At 46.9% G+C, this 13,487-nt stretch overlaps 1 protein-coding gene across 8 annotated transcripts in view; it reads left to right on the forward strand.

Annotated features, from left to right (window-relative positions):
• The window catches only part of ZHX2 (zinc fingers and homeoboxes 2), a 194,558-nt gene that overhangs the window by 39,438 nt on the left and 141,633 nt on the right, over positions 1-13,487 (forward strand). For 3 of the 8 annotated variants that reach the window (XM_054560952.2, XM_063726319.1, XM_063726318.1), the window contains exons 1-2: positions 1,013-9,560; positions 9,868-10,039. The gene's annotated coding sequence lies outside the window, so the exon portion shown is untranslated. 8 annotated transcript variants of the gene reach the window in all.

Below are 13,487 nucleotides of genomic sequence, written 5' to 3' on the forward strand. Positions count from 1 at the left end.
TAAAGGAAGCTTCAACTCCACGAGATGGTTTTATGGGTGCTTTAGAGCCTTTAAAAATAATAAGAATAAAAATCAGCTGTCTCCGAATATTAAAGATGTCTCTCTGGTTCCGAAAGGTCAGCCACCCTGGCTTCCAAATCAAAGCCAACGGCCAGGTGCCCACACAGGCCTGTGCCTTGGGCCTCCTGCCAAAAGGTTTCTTAGTGTGTTTTTATGTCTCCCTGACATGGAAGCAGCAGGGATGTTTCCCCAGCCCCTAAAACCTCTGCACATTGTGCTCACCCAGCAGAGGGTGATGATTCAGGAGGCGTCAGAAATAAAGAAAGGAAGGAGTGTGCAGCCCTCGCCATGGAAAGCCACACAGCCGTTTACATCTGGGTAGCAATGAGGGGTGGGCAATGTTCTCGCGAATTCTAGATTCTGGAGGAGGGGTGCGCTGGTTCTGCAGGGACCAGGAGTCCCTCTTTGTGTCCTTGGATCTGCTGGCAACTCCTGGGAACCAGCTGCCAGGCTTCCTGACTTGCTGTCCAGCCCTGCATGAACGGGAACTAGAGTTCTGCTGGGCACTGGCATGGGATGCAATGGAGGTGCCTAGGGGCTTGTTGGGGGCTGGGCCAGCTCCATGGGCATCTGTGCCTCCTCTGTGAGCAGGCTAAGCTATAGTAAGGGCTTATGTCCTTTGTTTTAACAGTTGGGGCTTTGGCTTCCATAGCAATGATTTACAAATAGGGTAATTTATTGGCTTCTCTCCTCCTGCCTTGATATATCTCATATCTTAGTCCTTTGGAGCCTCATTTGAAATCAAACACTTAAAAAAAAAAAAAAAGGAGCACTCAAGCCTTTGTTATCTTTTGGACACTTCTCAAAAGAAGATCCCTGGACCCCACAGAATGCAGGCAACACACAGATGTGAGGTGAGAGCGGGTAGACATTAGAACTTTACACACAGTGATGCTACAGGCACGACTTTATTTATTTATTTATTTATTTATTTATTTAGAGATGGAGTCTCACTCTCACCCAGGCTGGAGTGCGATGGCGCGATCTCAGCTCACTGCAACCTCCAACTCCTGGTTTCAAGTGATTCTCATGCCTCAGCCTCCCGAGTAGCTGGGATTACAGGCATGTGCCATCACGCCTGGCTAATTTTTGTATTTTCAGTAGAGACAGTTTCACCAGGTTGGCCAGGCTGGTCTTGAACTCATAACTTCACGTGATCCACCCTCCTTGGTCTCCCAAAGTGCTGGGATTACAGGTATGAGCCACCGTACCCAGCCTAGTGTGACTTTAAAACTGTGCTTCTAGGAGCCCTATTGAGAGAGGATGCCTCAGAGGCCCAACAGAAAGGGGACTTCCAGACCCTCACTCCTATGTCAAGCAAAGCAGCTCTACTCTTACTGCTATTAGGTATTAGATTGCATTTTGAAAAAATGAATTTCATGCCTTAAAAAGCTTGGAAACCAGTATCATAGCTTACCCCATGATTTTAGTGCTAAGTGAACGAAGGCCCAGCGAGGGAAGGGGATTTTCTGAAGGTCAAGACCTCCACTTGGGTTGCTGCTGTGATGGCGGCTCTTGTTTTGGGAAGGGAAATCCCAGAGGTTGGAACCAAAAGTGACCTGAGAGAGCATTTTATCAACCCCCTTCCTTCAAAACTGAGGCCCAGGGGACAGTGGGATTTGCTCAAGGACCAGCGAGTAGCAGACCTCAGACTTGAAGCCATCTCATAGGAGGCATGCTCATAAAAAGAGGCCTGATGTGCCATAAAAACTCCAAATGGCAGGATTTGCCCTGATGGAGACAGCTTCCTGGAGGAAGTGGTAACTGAGCTGAAAAGATGACTGGTGACAAGAAGGTGACGAGAGCCTCCCAAGCAGAGGGACTGCTCCTGGGTTTGGTCCAGTGCTCATCTCCCCACTCCTGGGAAGCAGAGGTCCGAAAAAGATGACAGCTCTCAGGATAGACTGTTCCCATCTGTCTCTGCATTGACTTCTTGCCAGGGGGAATGTGGGAAGCCTGCGACATCACCACCTGCCAGGTAAGGCCTGTGCCTGGGCTATCAGAGTGGTCCTCTGGTGGGCACGGGGCCCGGCGGATGGTGAGTGGAGACTGCTCCCGAGAGAGGCGTTTCTGCTGGAGCTGGGCAGGCGGTGGCTCAGTGTGGCAGGCTGGAAGGCTTGCTGCAATAGGACTTGAATACATAATGTACCTCATCCGATTTCAGCTGTGAGAAAGTCCAGACAGCCTCCTCTAGACAGGAAAGGACATTGCAGGGACAGGTGGTTTGTTTTCTGTAAAATTCCCTATGAGCTCCTTGGGGAGAATGTTAGTAACCCTCTCAGGATGTGTCCTTCCCATGAATACAGCGTGTGTCCTGGTCTGGGTCCCAGATCCTGTGTCTGGTCTTTGGGTGTCAAATTTATTTATTCCTTTATCAAGACAGAAGGAAATCTTGGGCAAAGGTCCCTGGAATTGGGGACCTTGATCATTGTCTCTTGGCCACACTTTAAAATGAATAACATGTTCTTTACAACAACGTAACATCCTAGAAGAAGGATTCCTGTTCTTATACTCAGCTCTCTCTGACATGCGAAAAACTAGCATCTGTTCAGGCCTGCAAAGGCCATCTCGTCTAACCATGGGTTAAATGTACTCTCCATCTTCATGAACCCTGCAGAACAAGCGTGAATCCAGGGCAGCTGGGGAGAGTACGTGCAGTGCTTTTCCAATCCTGAAGTCGAAGCAGAGACCTCCCAATTGGGGGTGGGTGATAAGACTCCTATATGAAAGGTCTTACTTTGCATTTATGAGATTCAGAGTCTCCATTCTAACATGAGCACCCGGGTCTTGGGAGTATGAAGATCCCACTTTCTACTCTGACTGTCTCCATGCCCGCTTCCTCAAAGCATGTTCTCAGAAGCAGTCCTGCAAGATGCTCTGTGACAAAGAGGTTCCCTTGTCATTTCGGTTTGGGAAATGCATACTGATCTAATGCATATTAGATCTCTGCTCAGATATGGACAGCTCTGAGGGGTCTTCCCAGACCAGTTACGGCCGCTGTTGACACCTTCTATCCACTCATCCTGCTCAGTTCTTCTTCAGCGTACTTTTACCTCCTGATTTCATATTTACCTGTTGACTTTTGCATTGTCTGTCTTCCACACAGTAACGAAGCTCCACGCTGTAGGGCACTTGTCTGTTTTCTTCAAGACTGTATCCCTGGCACCTAGAACACTGTCTAACTTAATAAAACACTGTGTTGAATGAACACATGAATCAATTCAGACATTCAAACCCTCAGAACTCCTCCATATATAATTCTGTTTAATTTTGTTGAGCTCAATATTTTTTCAGACTTCTTTCTCCTTTTCTTTCATGCCTGTCTCATCTCATTACTTAGTCCTGAGTCAAATCTGACCCTGGGAGGCCGGTCTTGTCCACCCTGTGGAAACCTGCTCTTTCTCATCACCAGGATGCATTTTCTTTATGGCATTAATGACTGGCAGAAATTAGCTTGTGTACTTGTGTACTTATAAGTTCACTTGTGAATTGGCTCACTCCCTGATCTCAGCTCCATGAGGACAGAGGACAGAGCCTGTCCCATGCACCATTGACTCTAAGTGCCTAGAACAAACAGGGCCTAGGAAATGCTCAGTAGTGATTTGCTGCATGGAGAGATATCGTCCAATGAACCCTCACCCACAGCCCATAGAACTGAAATACTACCGAACATGCTCAGGGACGTGCTGTTCTCTGTCAACCCTTGCAACAAGTTGTCAGCCATTGTACAGTGGCTGTTCCCCTCTTCCATCAAAATACAAAGTGTCAGAACTGGAACGTACCTTAGATATCATCCAGCCCAGTGCTCATGTTTTTCGGAGAAAGAAACAGAGGGTCCAAGAGGATCACTGGTACCAATATAGGGCCGGTCCCCTGGGTCCCCCATCTCTTGCTCTGATTGTCCTCCTGTATTAGTTTTCTATGGCTGCTGTAACAAATGACCAAAAACTGATGATAGAAAACAACAGAAATTTGTTATTTGACAGTTCTGGGGTTTGAAAGTCCAAAGTGGACCTCACTGAGCTAAAATTAGAGTGTTGGCAGGGCTGTTCCTTCTGGAGGCTCTGGAAGAGAATCATTTTCTTGCCTTTTCCAGTTTCCAGAGTCTGCCCATGTTCTTTGACTTACAGCCCCTGTCCATCTTCAAAGCCAGCAGTGGTCAGTTGAGTCTTTCTCCAGCCGCATCATTCCAACATTGACTCTCCTGCCTGGCTCCTTCATTCATAAAGACCCTCGTGATTACATTGAGCCTACCTGGTTAAGCCAGGATAATCTCCCCATCTCAAGATCCTGAACCTAATCGCATCTGCAGAGTCTTTTCTGCTATGTAAGGGAACATAACTGCAAGTTCTGGGGATTTGAATGTGGACATCTTTTGAGGGTGACGGCACTATTCTGCCTGCTGCACCTCCAGTCACACCATCTGCCTGTTGGTATATCCTCATGCACATGCACATTCTCCCCTGATGACCCCCACAACTTCTGTGCCCCATTGTCACAGTACTTGTCACGTTGCTTTATAGCTGGCTTAGTGCCTGGCTGCCTGGCTGGGTCATGACTCCCTTATGGTCAGGGCTTGGTCGTTATACTCAACCATTGGCACATCTCTGGCACTTGGTAAGCATGCGGGTTGTTCTGGCTGCTTTGGCTGAGCTAGAAATGCCCTGTCTTCCTACACCCCATCCCTGTTCTTGTTCAATAAACTTAAACCGCCTCCCTCCAAGTCCTGGTTTTCGAGCTCTGCCATGGGATCAGGCCTCTCTGAGGTCAAGAGAGATCCTGGCCACCATATTTTAGTCCGTATTTTTAGTCTCCTGACATATGAAGACATGCCCCTGTCAACCAGGGGCTCAGAGTCCATGACCTCTAAGTTCCCTTCTTACCAACAAGAAGCACATGGTTTTTGGCAAAATGGCTATAATATTTGGTGAAGAAGCTGATTCACCTGCAACCTCAAAGAGAGACTCCTGGTCTGTAATTTATCCTTCTCCATATGCAGGTAAGTGAAATGGAGGGCTACAAAAAGCAGGACTATGTCATTTGTCAGAAACCACACTGCACCAACCCCTTTGGACCTAAATTAACGTATTCCATCAAGCCATAAATTCCCCTCTCCCCCTCTCTTTATTTCCTCCTTCATTATCCCCTGCTCTCCAGGAGGAGTTAACAGACAACTCAAGGATACACCTCACTTACCAGGGGCAGGACTTGGGCTCTGCTCAGAAAAGAAGCCCATTATTCCCGAATCTGTGACTCTAAGGGTGATCACACCTTCTGCAGCTGAAGGGAGTACAAAGAAACACTTGAGCCTAGTGGCATCAGCCCTATTTTCTTCACTAGAGGGAAAATGGGCCATTATTCTCGCCTTGCTCCATTCCCACCAGCCCTGGGTTTAGCAGGTTCCATGCTGGACACTCCAACAACATATTAGCATATTTTGCATTTAAAAAGGGCTTGGAAAATGAATTAAATGATTGGCATGGTGTTCCCAACGGTTTTTCCCAAACTACTAGTAATTGTGTGGTTTTGAAATTTGCCATTTCTGCCTGCCGTGCCCTCGGCCTGGCAGCCAGCTTAATCAGGAGACACTGTACCAGGCGGGGGCATATTTTAAGGCTCATGATACCCAGTGATTGTCAGAACAGTACCTGGAGACTTGCTAAAGAGAACCTTGTCCTAGTTTTTCCGCAGAGCTTGCAGTTCATTTTCCTTCCTTACAGAGCTGAGATTTATACCAATTAGAATCTTCTTTTTATGAAAGGGTCTGGGTCAGCCCTTTGAGGTTGCTGAGGCGCCAGGCAGTGTAGACACCATCCAAATCCCGACACGGAGCTAACAGAGGTGCAGCTTGGGGGCGGTGCTAGGGAGTGCGCTTGTTCATAGCGCATGGCACTGCCCTAGCCAAAAGGTCTGTGCGTAAGGGGCAATTGTCTTTGGAAAGGTGGAAGCTTCTGGAATGTGTTTGGGAAAATGTGTTCAGGTCCAACTTCTTCATTTTTCAGGCAAGAGAGAGAGAACCCAGAGAGACTGTTACATGTGCAGGGTCACAGCCATTTTTACTCTTCTGTGAGAGTAGAATTCAGATTCTTCTGACTCTTAATATAGGTTTGTTAATTTTTTAAGTCCATGGAAAAGAAAAATTAACCAAGAGTTAAGAGTTTTAGGTTGAATAGGGTTCCTAGGCGGAGGTGAGAAAGCCTGGGATGGATGAATTTAGAAAATGACAAGCTCTGAAGGCACCTTAGGCATTTTTATTTTTATTTTTATTTTATTTTGAGGCAGGATCTCGCTCCCAGGCTGGAGGGCAGTGGCTCTATCTTGGCTCACTGCAGCCTTCGAATCCAGGCTCAATTGATCCTCCCACCTCAGCCACCCAAGTAGCTGTGACTACAAGTTTGCGCCACCATGCCTAGCTAATTTTGGGGGTTTTTTGGTTTGTTTTTTCCCCTGTAGAAACAGGGTTTTGCCATGTTGCACAGGCTGGTCTCAAACTCTTGGACTCAGGTGATCTGCCTGCTTTGGCTTCCCAAAGTGCTGGGATTACAGGTGTAAGCCACCGCACCCAGCCTACATAGGCTTTTTTTAACAGCCGAGGATTGTTATTAATGAATATAATTAATGATGATAACAATAGAATACTTGCTAACATTTGTGTGCTTTCTCAGGCCCAAGCACTGTGCCAAGTCCAGGACATGTATTAGATCACTTAATTGTCGCAACAACTCTGTGAAGAAAGTTGGTACTAATAGAGCCCTGTTTTACAGATGAGAAAACTGAGGCCCAAAAAATTAAGTAACAGACCCAAGGTTACCCAGATCTGTCTGACTTCAGAATCAGAATCTTTAGAGGGGAAGAAAAGAAGAGAATCTGTACATAAATAATTAAGAAATGGGATTCTCAAGGCCGGCAGCCCTCTTTAAAGTATTTAGGTTGGTGCAAAAGTAGTTGCAGTGAAAAAAAACGCAATTACATTTGCCCCAACCTAATATTAAATACAGAGACAAGATGAAATAGGGAAGAGCTGGATGCGGTGGCTCATGGCTGTAAGCCCAACACTTTGGGAGGCCAAGGCAGGAGGATCCCTTTGAGCCCAGGAGTTCAAGACCAGCATGGGCAACATGGTGAGACCCTGACTCTACAAAAAATTTAAAAATTAGTTGGGCATGTTGGTGCACAACTGTAGTCTCAGCTACTCAGGAGGCTGAGATGAGAGGATCACTTGAGCCCAGGAGGTCGAGGTTGGAGTGAGCCATGATCTCACCACTGCACTCCAGCCTGGGCGATAGTTAGACCCTGTCTCTAAATAAATAAATAGAAAAGCTGGCTCGCAGGAGAGACCTAAGGGCACCTAGACAGCGCTGGCCAGGAGAGCAGAGGCGAGTGCAGCGTATATGGAACAAAAGCACCCCTGTGGAGTGGACAGAAGCACAGACCTAGGGCTTAGGAGAGGAATGAAACAAAAATTCCTGTTTTTTCAGGAGCTGAAGATAGAGAAAGTATCTGTACAGTGCACGTGCGTGTGTGTGTTAGTGATATGGAGGAAGAGGATCTCACTCACACACCAGGAGACTGGAGGGAGGGTGCATTCTTATGCTGGCTGAGCGTAAGGGTCATTACGTGGTCACTATGTGGATAAGAGTGACAGAAGAGAAACCAAAACCCAGGAAGACAGGGAGAGCTGCGGCTCACGAATGCATCTGCCAGTGTGCGGCTAAATCCATGGCAGGAGACGCTGTCCTTGTGACATACCTTGTTGACCAGAGAGCTCCTCATGCTCTGTGTAATAACTAGGCGGAGCCATGGGCTGTGGGGGATGTGCTGGCAGCAGCCCTGGTGGCCATGGGCACTGAGAAGGGACTGCTCTGAGGGAATGAGTGGTTCATTTAATCGCAGGTGTGTTCCCACGCTTCACAGGGCTGATGGATCGTGCCTGTAAAGGGGTTCTTGGAAGGCTCATTCCAGGTTGTTCTCATTGGGAATATAAATGAAGTACAACCAGTTTGGGTTTTACCCAGGGTGTTGTGGGGTTTTATTTTATTTTATTTTATTTTATTTTATTTTATTTTATTTTATTTTATTTTACACAGAGTACCCAGGAGGTGGCAGATAATAATTCATTTATTTATCCACTACAAATTGAAGAAATTGATTTTTTTCAGTTATTAAAACACTACATTTCACCAAAAAGAAAACATTTACTTAACTCTGAGCCATTTATTAAATAGAATATTATAGAACAATTTGAAGGTAGGTTATGAAGACTCTGTAATAGTAAGGGTAGCTGCTTGCATGGGACATTATGTAAAATGAGGACTATATGTAACATATGTGTAGTGGAATAACATTTTCTGAAGGCATACAGATATGCCCAAAGACGGAGAGATTAAGCAGCTTGCCTAAAATCACACTGCTGATTAATGGCTGAGCCAGGATTCATCAACCTAGGAAGGATGTGTTTTCTTAATCACAGCTAAACTAAACTACCAAGCTATCTTATGATAGATTCCAACTTCAAATCTGCAAATCCAAAATCATTTGTTCAACTCTGCAAAAGTTGCATCAAACAAGGCCTGTTACCTTTTACTGTCATGAAAGCTTCAAGAACTTATAACAATGCTTAGAGTTGGGTGATGAACTATGCTAGTTTTTTCTTTACTTTTCGAAGTTTATTTAATGTGCTTATATTCTCTTTATAACGACATGGACGTATCTACATCCATACAAATTAGGGACAAAATGAGAATAAGAACAATATGAAAACTCTCCCACCTCATTGTAAGAGTTGGGGAAAAACATATTTCTATTTGAGCACTGTTAGGAACCCCACATGAAAGATTGGTCCCACCTTCAAGTGCTGAGGAACAGAGTAGAGACCAAATACACAAGCAAGTTTCTGTGACAACAGTTGAAAAGCAATAGCTGTAAGAGTTGAGTGTTCTGAATTTTCAGAGTGCCAAAAGGATATAAAATAAATGACCCCAGACAGAATTCATCTTGACAAGCTTTCTGCCTATATAAGGTGAGTTTGGAGAGACATTTAGAAGTAGCAATGGCCCTCCCTCAACTGGTGGAAGGAATGGCATAGGCAGATTGTGAAGTGGAGCCCTGTTGGTGATGAAGAAGTGGGTTTGTCACTAGGGAGAATCTGAATGTGCCACATTGAGGGATGTAAACATGTTAAGTTTTCAATATTGTCAGAGCTATTTGAACCAGAGCAACTCCATCTTGAATAGAGGCTGGGTAAAATGAGGCTGAGACCTACTTGTAAGGTTCTTCTATCGGTTCAAACCCCAAGAGCGCGCCGACAGACAACAGGAGGCGGTGTGGAGCAACATGCTGTTTTAATGAGAGCCTGGGTGCACGCGGGCTGAAGCCTAAAATGGCGTCAGCACCAAGTGAGGACGGGGCAAAGGATTTATAGTCTCCTGTAAACAGGAAGTGTCCTAGTCTGACGTAACTGCTATGTTGTACCCAGATGGCCTCTTTCTTGATCTTCAGGGGTACGTGTCTTCCAGCTGGCCTTCTTCCTGCTTCTGCTATTTTGCTGGCGCACGCTGCTGGCGCAAGTAGCCTTGCGCCTTGGGACTGGGCCTGAGAAGGGAGGAGTTATTCATCCCCTTAAGCTTTCAGGCCTGGGGGAGAATCTTACATTCCTGTCTGTTTGGTTATAGAAAAGGGAAAAGGGACAACTTTCTTAATAACTACTTCAGGCGGGACATAGCGGGTGGCGTGGGCACGTTGGAAAAAGAAAACCTTAATTTTTAGGTATTCTTGAGAGATGGATTGGTATTCACCATGTCGTTGTAGCAGGAGCATCGCCTGGATTGTCTGGAAATAACGTCTGTGCCTGCAAGACAGTTATGTTGAGAGGACAAGGAGGTGTCGACAGGGAGAAGCATGGCCTCGTCTGCTGCTTTATGAATGAAAGACTGTGTCTGGATTAAGGAGGGGAGGTAATTCCCGCGTGGCTCAGAGTCTGGTAAGGATGGAGGCCCTAAGACAAAAGTTCGGCCATACATGATTTTAAAGGGACTATAAAAAGAGGGTGCTTTTGGTGTTGCGCGGAGTTTCATGAGGGCAAAAGGGAGATATTTTGTCCACAACTGGCGGGTTTCTAGAGCCAGCTTGGTGAGTTGGGCTTTAAGGACAGGGTTAATTTTTTCAACTTTGCCTAAAGATTGAGGCCTGTAGGGTGTGTGGAGAACTTACTTTATTCTTAAGGATGTAGAGACGCCTTGGGTAATTTAGCTGATGAAGGCGGGCCCGTTATCAGAGTGGATGGATGTTAGGAGTCCAAAACGGGGAATTATATGCATAAGAGTTTGTGTGACAATATTTGCAGCTTCTGAAGTTGTCGGGAATGCTTCTACTTGTCTGGAGAAAGTACAGACAAAGACTAGAAGATAGCAGAGCCGTTTATCTGGCGGCATGTGAGCGAAGTCTACCTGCCAATCTTGCCCAGGTACCTGGCCCTGGGCTTGGTGGGTAGGAAAAGGTGGCTGCCAGAGGGAGCCCTGGGATGACACTGAGTGGCAGATAGGGCAGGACTGGGTAGTTTATCAAACATGGCTGGAAAGGTGAGGACAAGTGAGGCTAGGGCGGAGACGTTACAGGAGAGGTTTGTAACTGACATGGAAAGACTTGTGGAGGCTTTGGAGGTGAGGAAGGCTTTGAGAGTGAGGAACAGCGAAGCACCCTTCCTTGACATACCATGGTCCTTGCTTTTGAAGGTTTTGGGCTCGGAAGTCCTCCTTTTTTCTGAGGAGTAAAGCGGAGGGAACAAGGACAGGGACAGAAACTGGCCTTGCACAGGATGTAGGGCTACTTATTTGGCTACCTAATCTGCTAGCACATTTCTAGCCAATATAGGATTGTCTGGGGTTTGGTGGCCCCTGCAATGAATGATGGTAACTTTTTGTGGGAGCCTGGCAGCTTGAAGGAGCTTGCTGATGAGAGAGCCATTTATGACAGGAGTGTTTTTTGCAGTTAGGATACCCCGTTCTTTCCAGATGGATGAGTGTGAGTGCACTATGTGGAACACATAATGAGAATTTGAATATATGTTGATCTGTTGTCCGGCTGCTGGAGCGAGAGCTCGAGTGAGGGTGATGAGTTCAGCTTTTTGGGAGGTGGTGCCTAGGGGGAGGAGATTGGCTTCAATAGTGTGTGTGTGTCGGGCGGGGGGCGGTGGGTGACACTATAGCATAGCCAGCATTCTGGTGTCCTTGATGTAGGAAGGAGCTGCCATTTACAAACCAAGTAAAGGAGGCATCTGGAAGGGGTTGGTCTGTTAGGTTTGGAAAAGGTATAAGGAAGGTTTGAACAGTGTTTACACAGAAATGTGTAGGGTCTTGGGCGGTTGCAGCTTCAGGTAAGAGCGTGGCCGGGTTTAGATGGGAGATGGTTAGCACGGTGATGTGGGGAGTTTCTACGAACAGAGCATACAGTTGGAGGAGCTGTGGGGCAGAGATGAGACTTAGTACACTGCGGTGAGCTAGCTTGTCTTTGATGTTATGGGTTGAATAAACTGTTAGGTTGGCATGGAGAGATAGTTTTAGGCTTTCAAGGGTGAGGACAGCAGCTGCCGCCAATGCTCAGAGGTAGGCAGGCCGTCTGAGAACTGTGGCTTCAAGCTGTTTAGAGAGGTAGGCAACAACCTGGAGGGTGGGTCCCTTAGACTGGGTTAGAACACCAGTACAACTCCACGCCATTCGTCGGTATAGAGGGAGAAAGATTTGGTGAAGTCTGAGACAGTGAGGACGGGGGCTGAGTTGAGAGCCTTCTGGAGTAGACAGAAAGGTTGGGGAATAGGCTGTGCAGGGTTTGAAGTCTTATGGAGAGGGCCTTTAGCAGCTTAGTATAATGGTTTGGCAAGTAGAGCGAAGGAGGGAACCCAGAGCCTAAAATATCCTGCTAGTCCTAGAAAAGAGAGAATTTCTTGCTTAGTTTGCGGAGGCGGGAGGGACTGGAGGAGGGATACGCGGTCGGTTGTGAGCCCTCGGGTTTGCAGGGTAAGAGCTAGGCCTAGATAGGTGACCGAGGAGGTGCATATTTGTGCTTTCTTAGGGGAGACCTAATACCCCCGTTCTGCCAAGAAGTTTAAAAGAGAGAGATAGTATGGGCGTTGCAGTCTCTTTGAGAGGGGCTACACAGGAGCAGATCATTAACACATTGAAGGAGGGTGGACGGTTTTAGGGATAAGGTAAAGAGGTCACAAGCAAGGGCCTGTACGAAAAGGTGGGGGCTGTCTCTGAAACCTTGAGGTAGTACACACTAGGTGAGCTGACATGAAATGTGGGTGTCAGGATTTTCCCACATAAAGGCAAAAAGGTTTTGGGAATTCGAGTGTAAAGGAATTGTGAAAAAGGGATTTTTTAAGGTTTAGAACAGAAAAATCGGTGGTATTGGAGGGAATCGTGAAAAGTAAAGTATATGGGTTAGGAACTGCTGGACATACCGGGAGTACAGCTTGGTTAATGAGCCTGGGGTCCTGGACTAAGCATTAAGTTCCATTTGGCTTTTTAACAGGTAGAATTGGTGTGTTAAAAGGGGAGTTTGCGGAGTAGGTGACTGGTGAGGAGGCGAGAAATGATAGGCTTTAGGCCTATGAGAGCTGCTTGAAGGAGGGGATACTGCTTCTGTGATAGCAACTGGGTGGGCTCTTTAATGGTAATGCGGACGGGGGTGTGGTGTTCTGCGACTGAAGATGTGGAAGTATCCTAAACTGCGGAGTTAACTACGGTCGCCGGATAAGGAGAAGTTGCATGTTTTAAGGTGGGCGGTTGGAGGAGTAGAAGAAGGTTAGATGCCCCAGAGGGGTCTGGGTTGATGTGTTGGGTACTATGGGGAATGTGGATGTGGAGAGTAGTGTGGCATTTTGAAAGGGTGTCTCTGCCTAGGAGCGGAGTTGGGCATAAGGGCAGGACTAAGAAAGAGTGAGCGGGCCAGGTGCGGTGGCTCACGCCTGTAATCCCAGCACTTTGGGAGGCCGAGGTGGGGGGATCACGAGGTCAGGTGATCGAGACCATCCTGGCTAACACGGTGAAACCCCATCTCTACTAAAAAATACAAAAAAATAGCCGGGCTTGGTGGTGGGTGCCTGTAGTCCCAGGCTACTCGGGAGGCTGAGGCAGGAGAATGGCGTGAACCTGGGAGGTGGAGCTTGCAGTGAGCTGAGATTGCGCCACTGCACTCCAGCCTGGGCAACCGAGCAAGACTCCATCTCAAAAAAAAAAAAAAAAAAAAAGAGTGAGCGAAGGAAAAGGTGTGCAAGGAGCAGAAAAGTGGAGGGCTGGCTCGGGGTTTGGAGACTTGTCTGTCAATTCCCACAACAGAGACTTGGGAGGACTGGGTGGGTCCTGAAAAATTAGGTAAAGCAGAGTAGGTTGCCCGGTATTAATTTAAAAATAACATACCGGCCTACCTGC

Source organism: Pongo abelii, chromosome 7 (genome assembly GCF_028885655.2).
Source record: "Pongo abelii isolate AG06213 chromosome 7, NHGRI_mPonAbe1-v2.0_pri, whole genome shotgun sequence".
NCBI lineage: Eukaryota > Metazoa > Chordata > Mammalia > Primates > Hominidae > Pongo > Pongo abelii.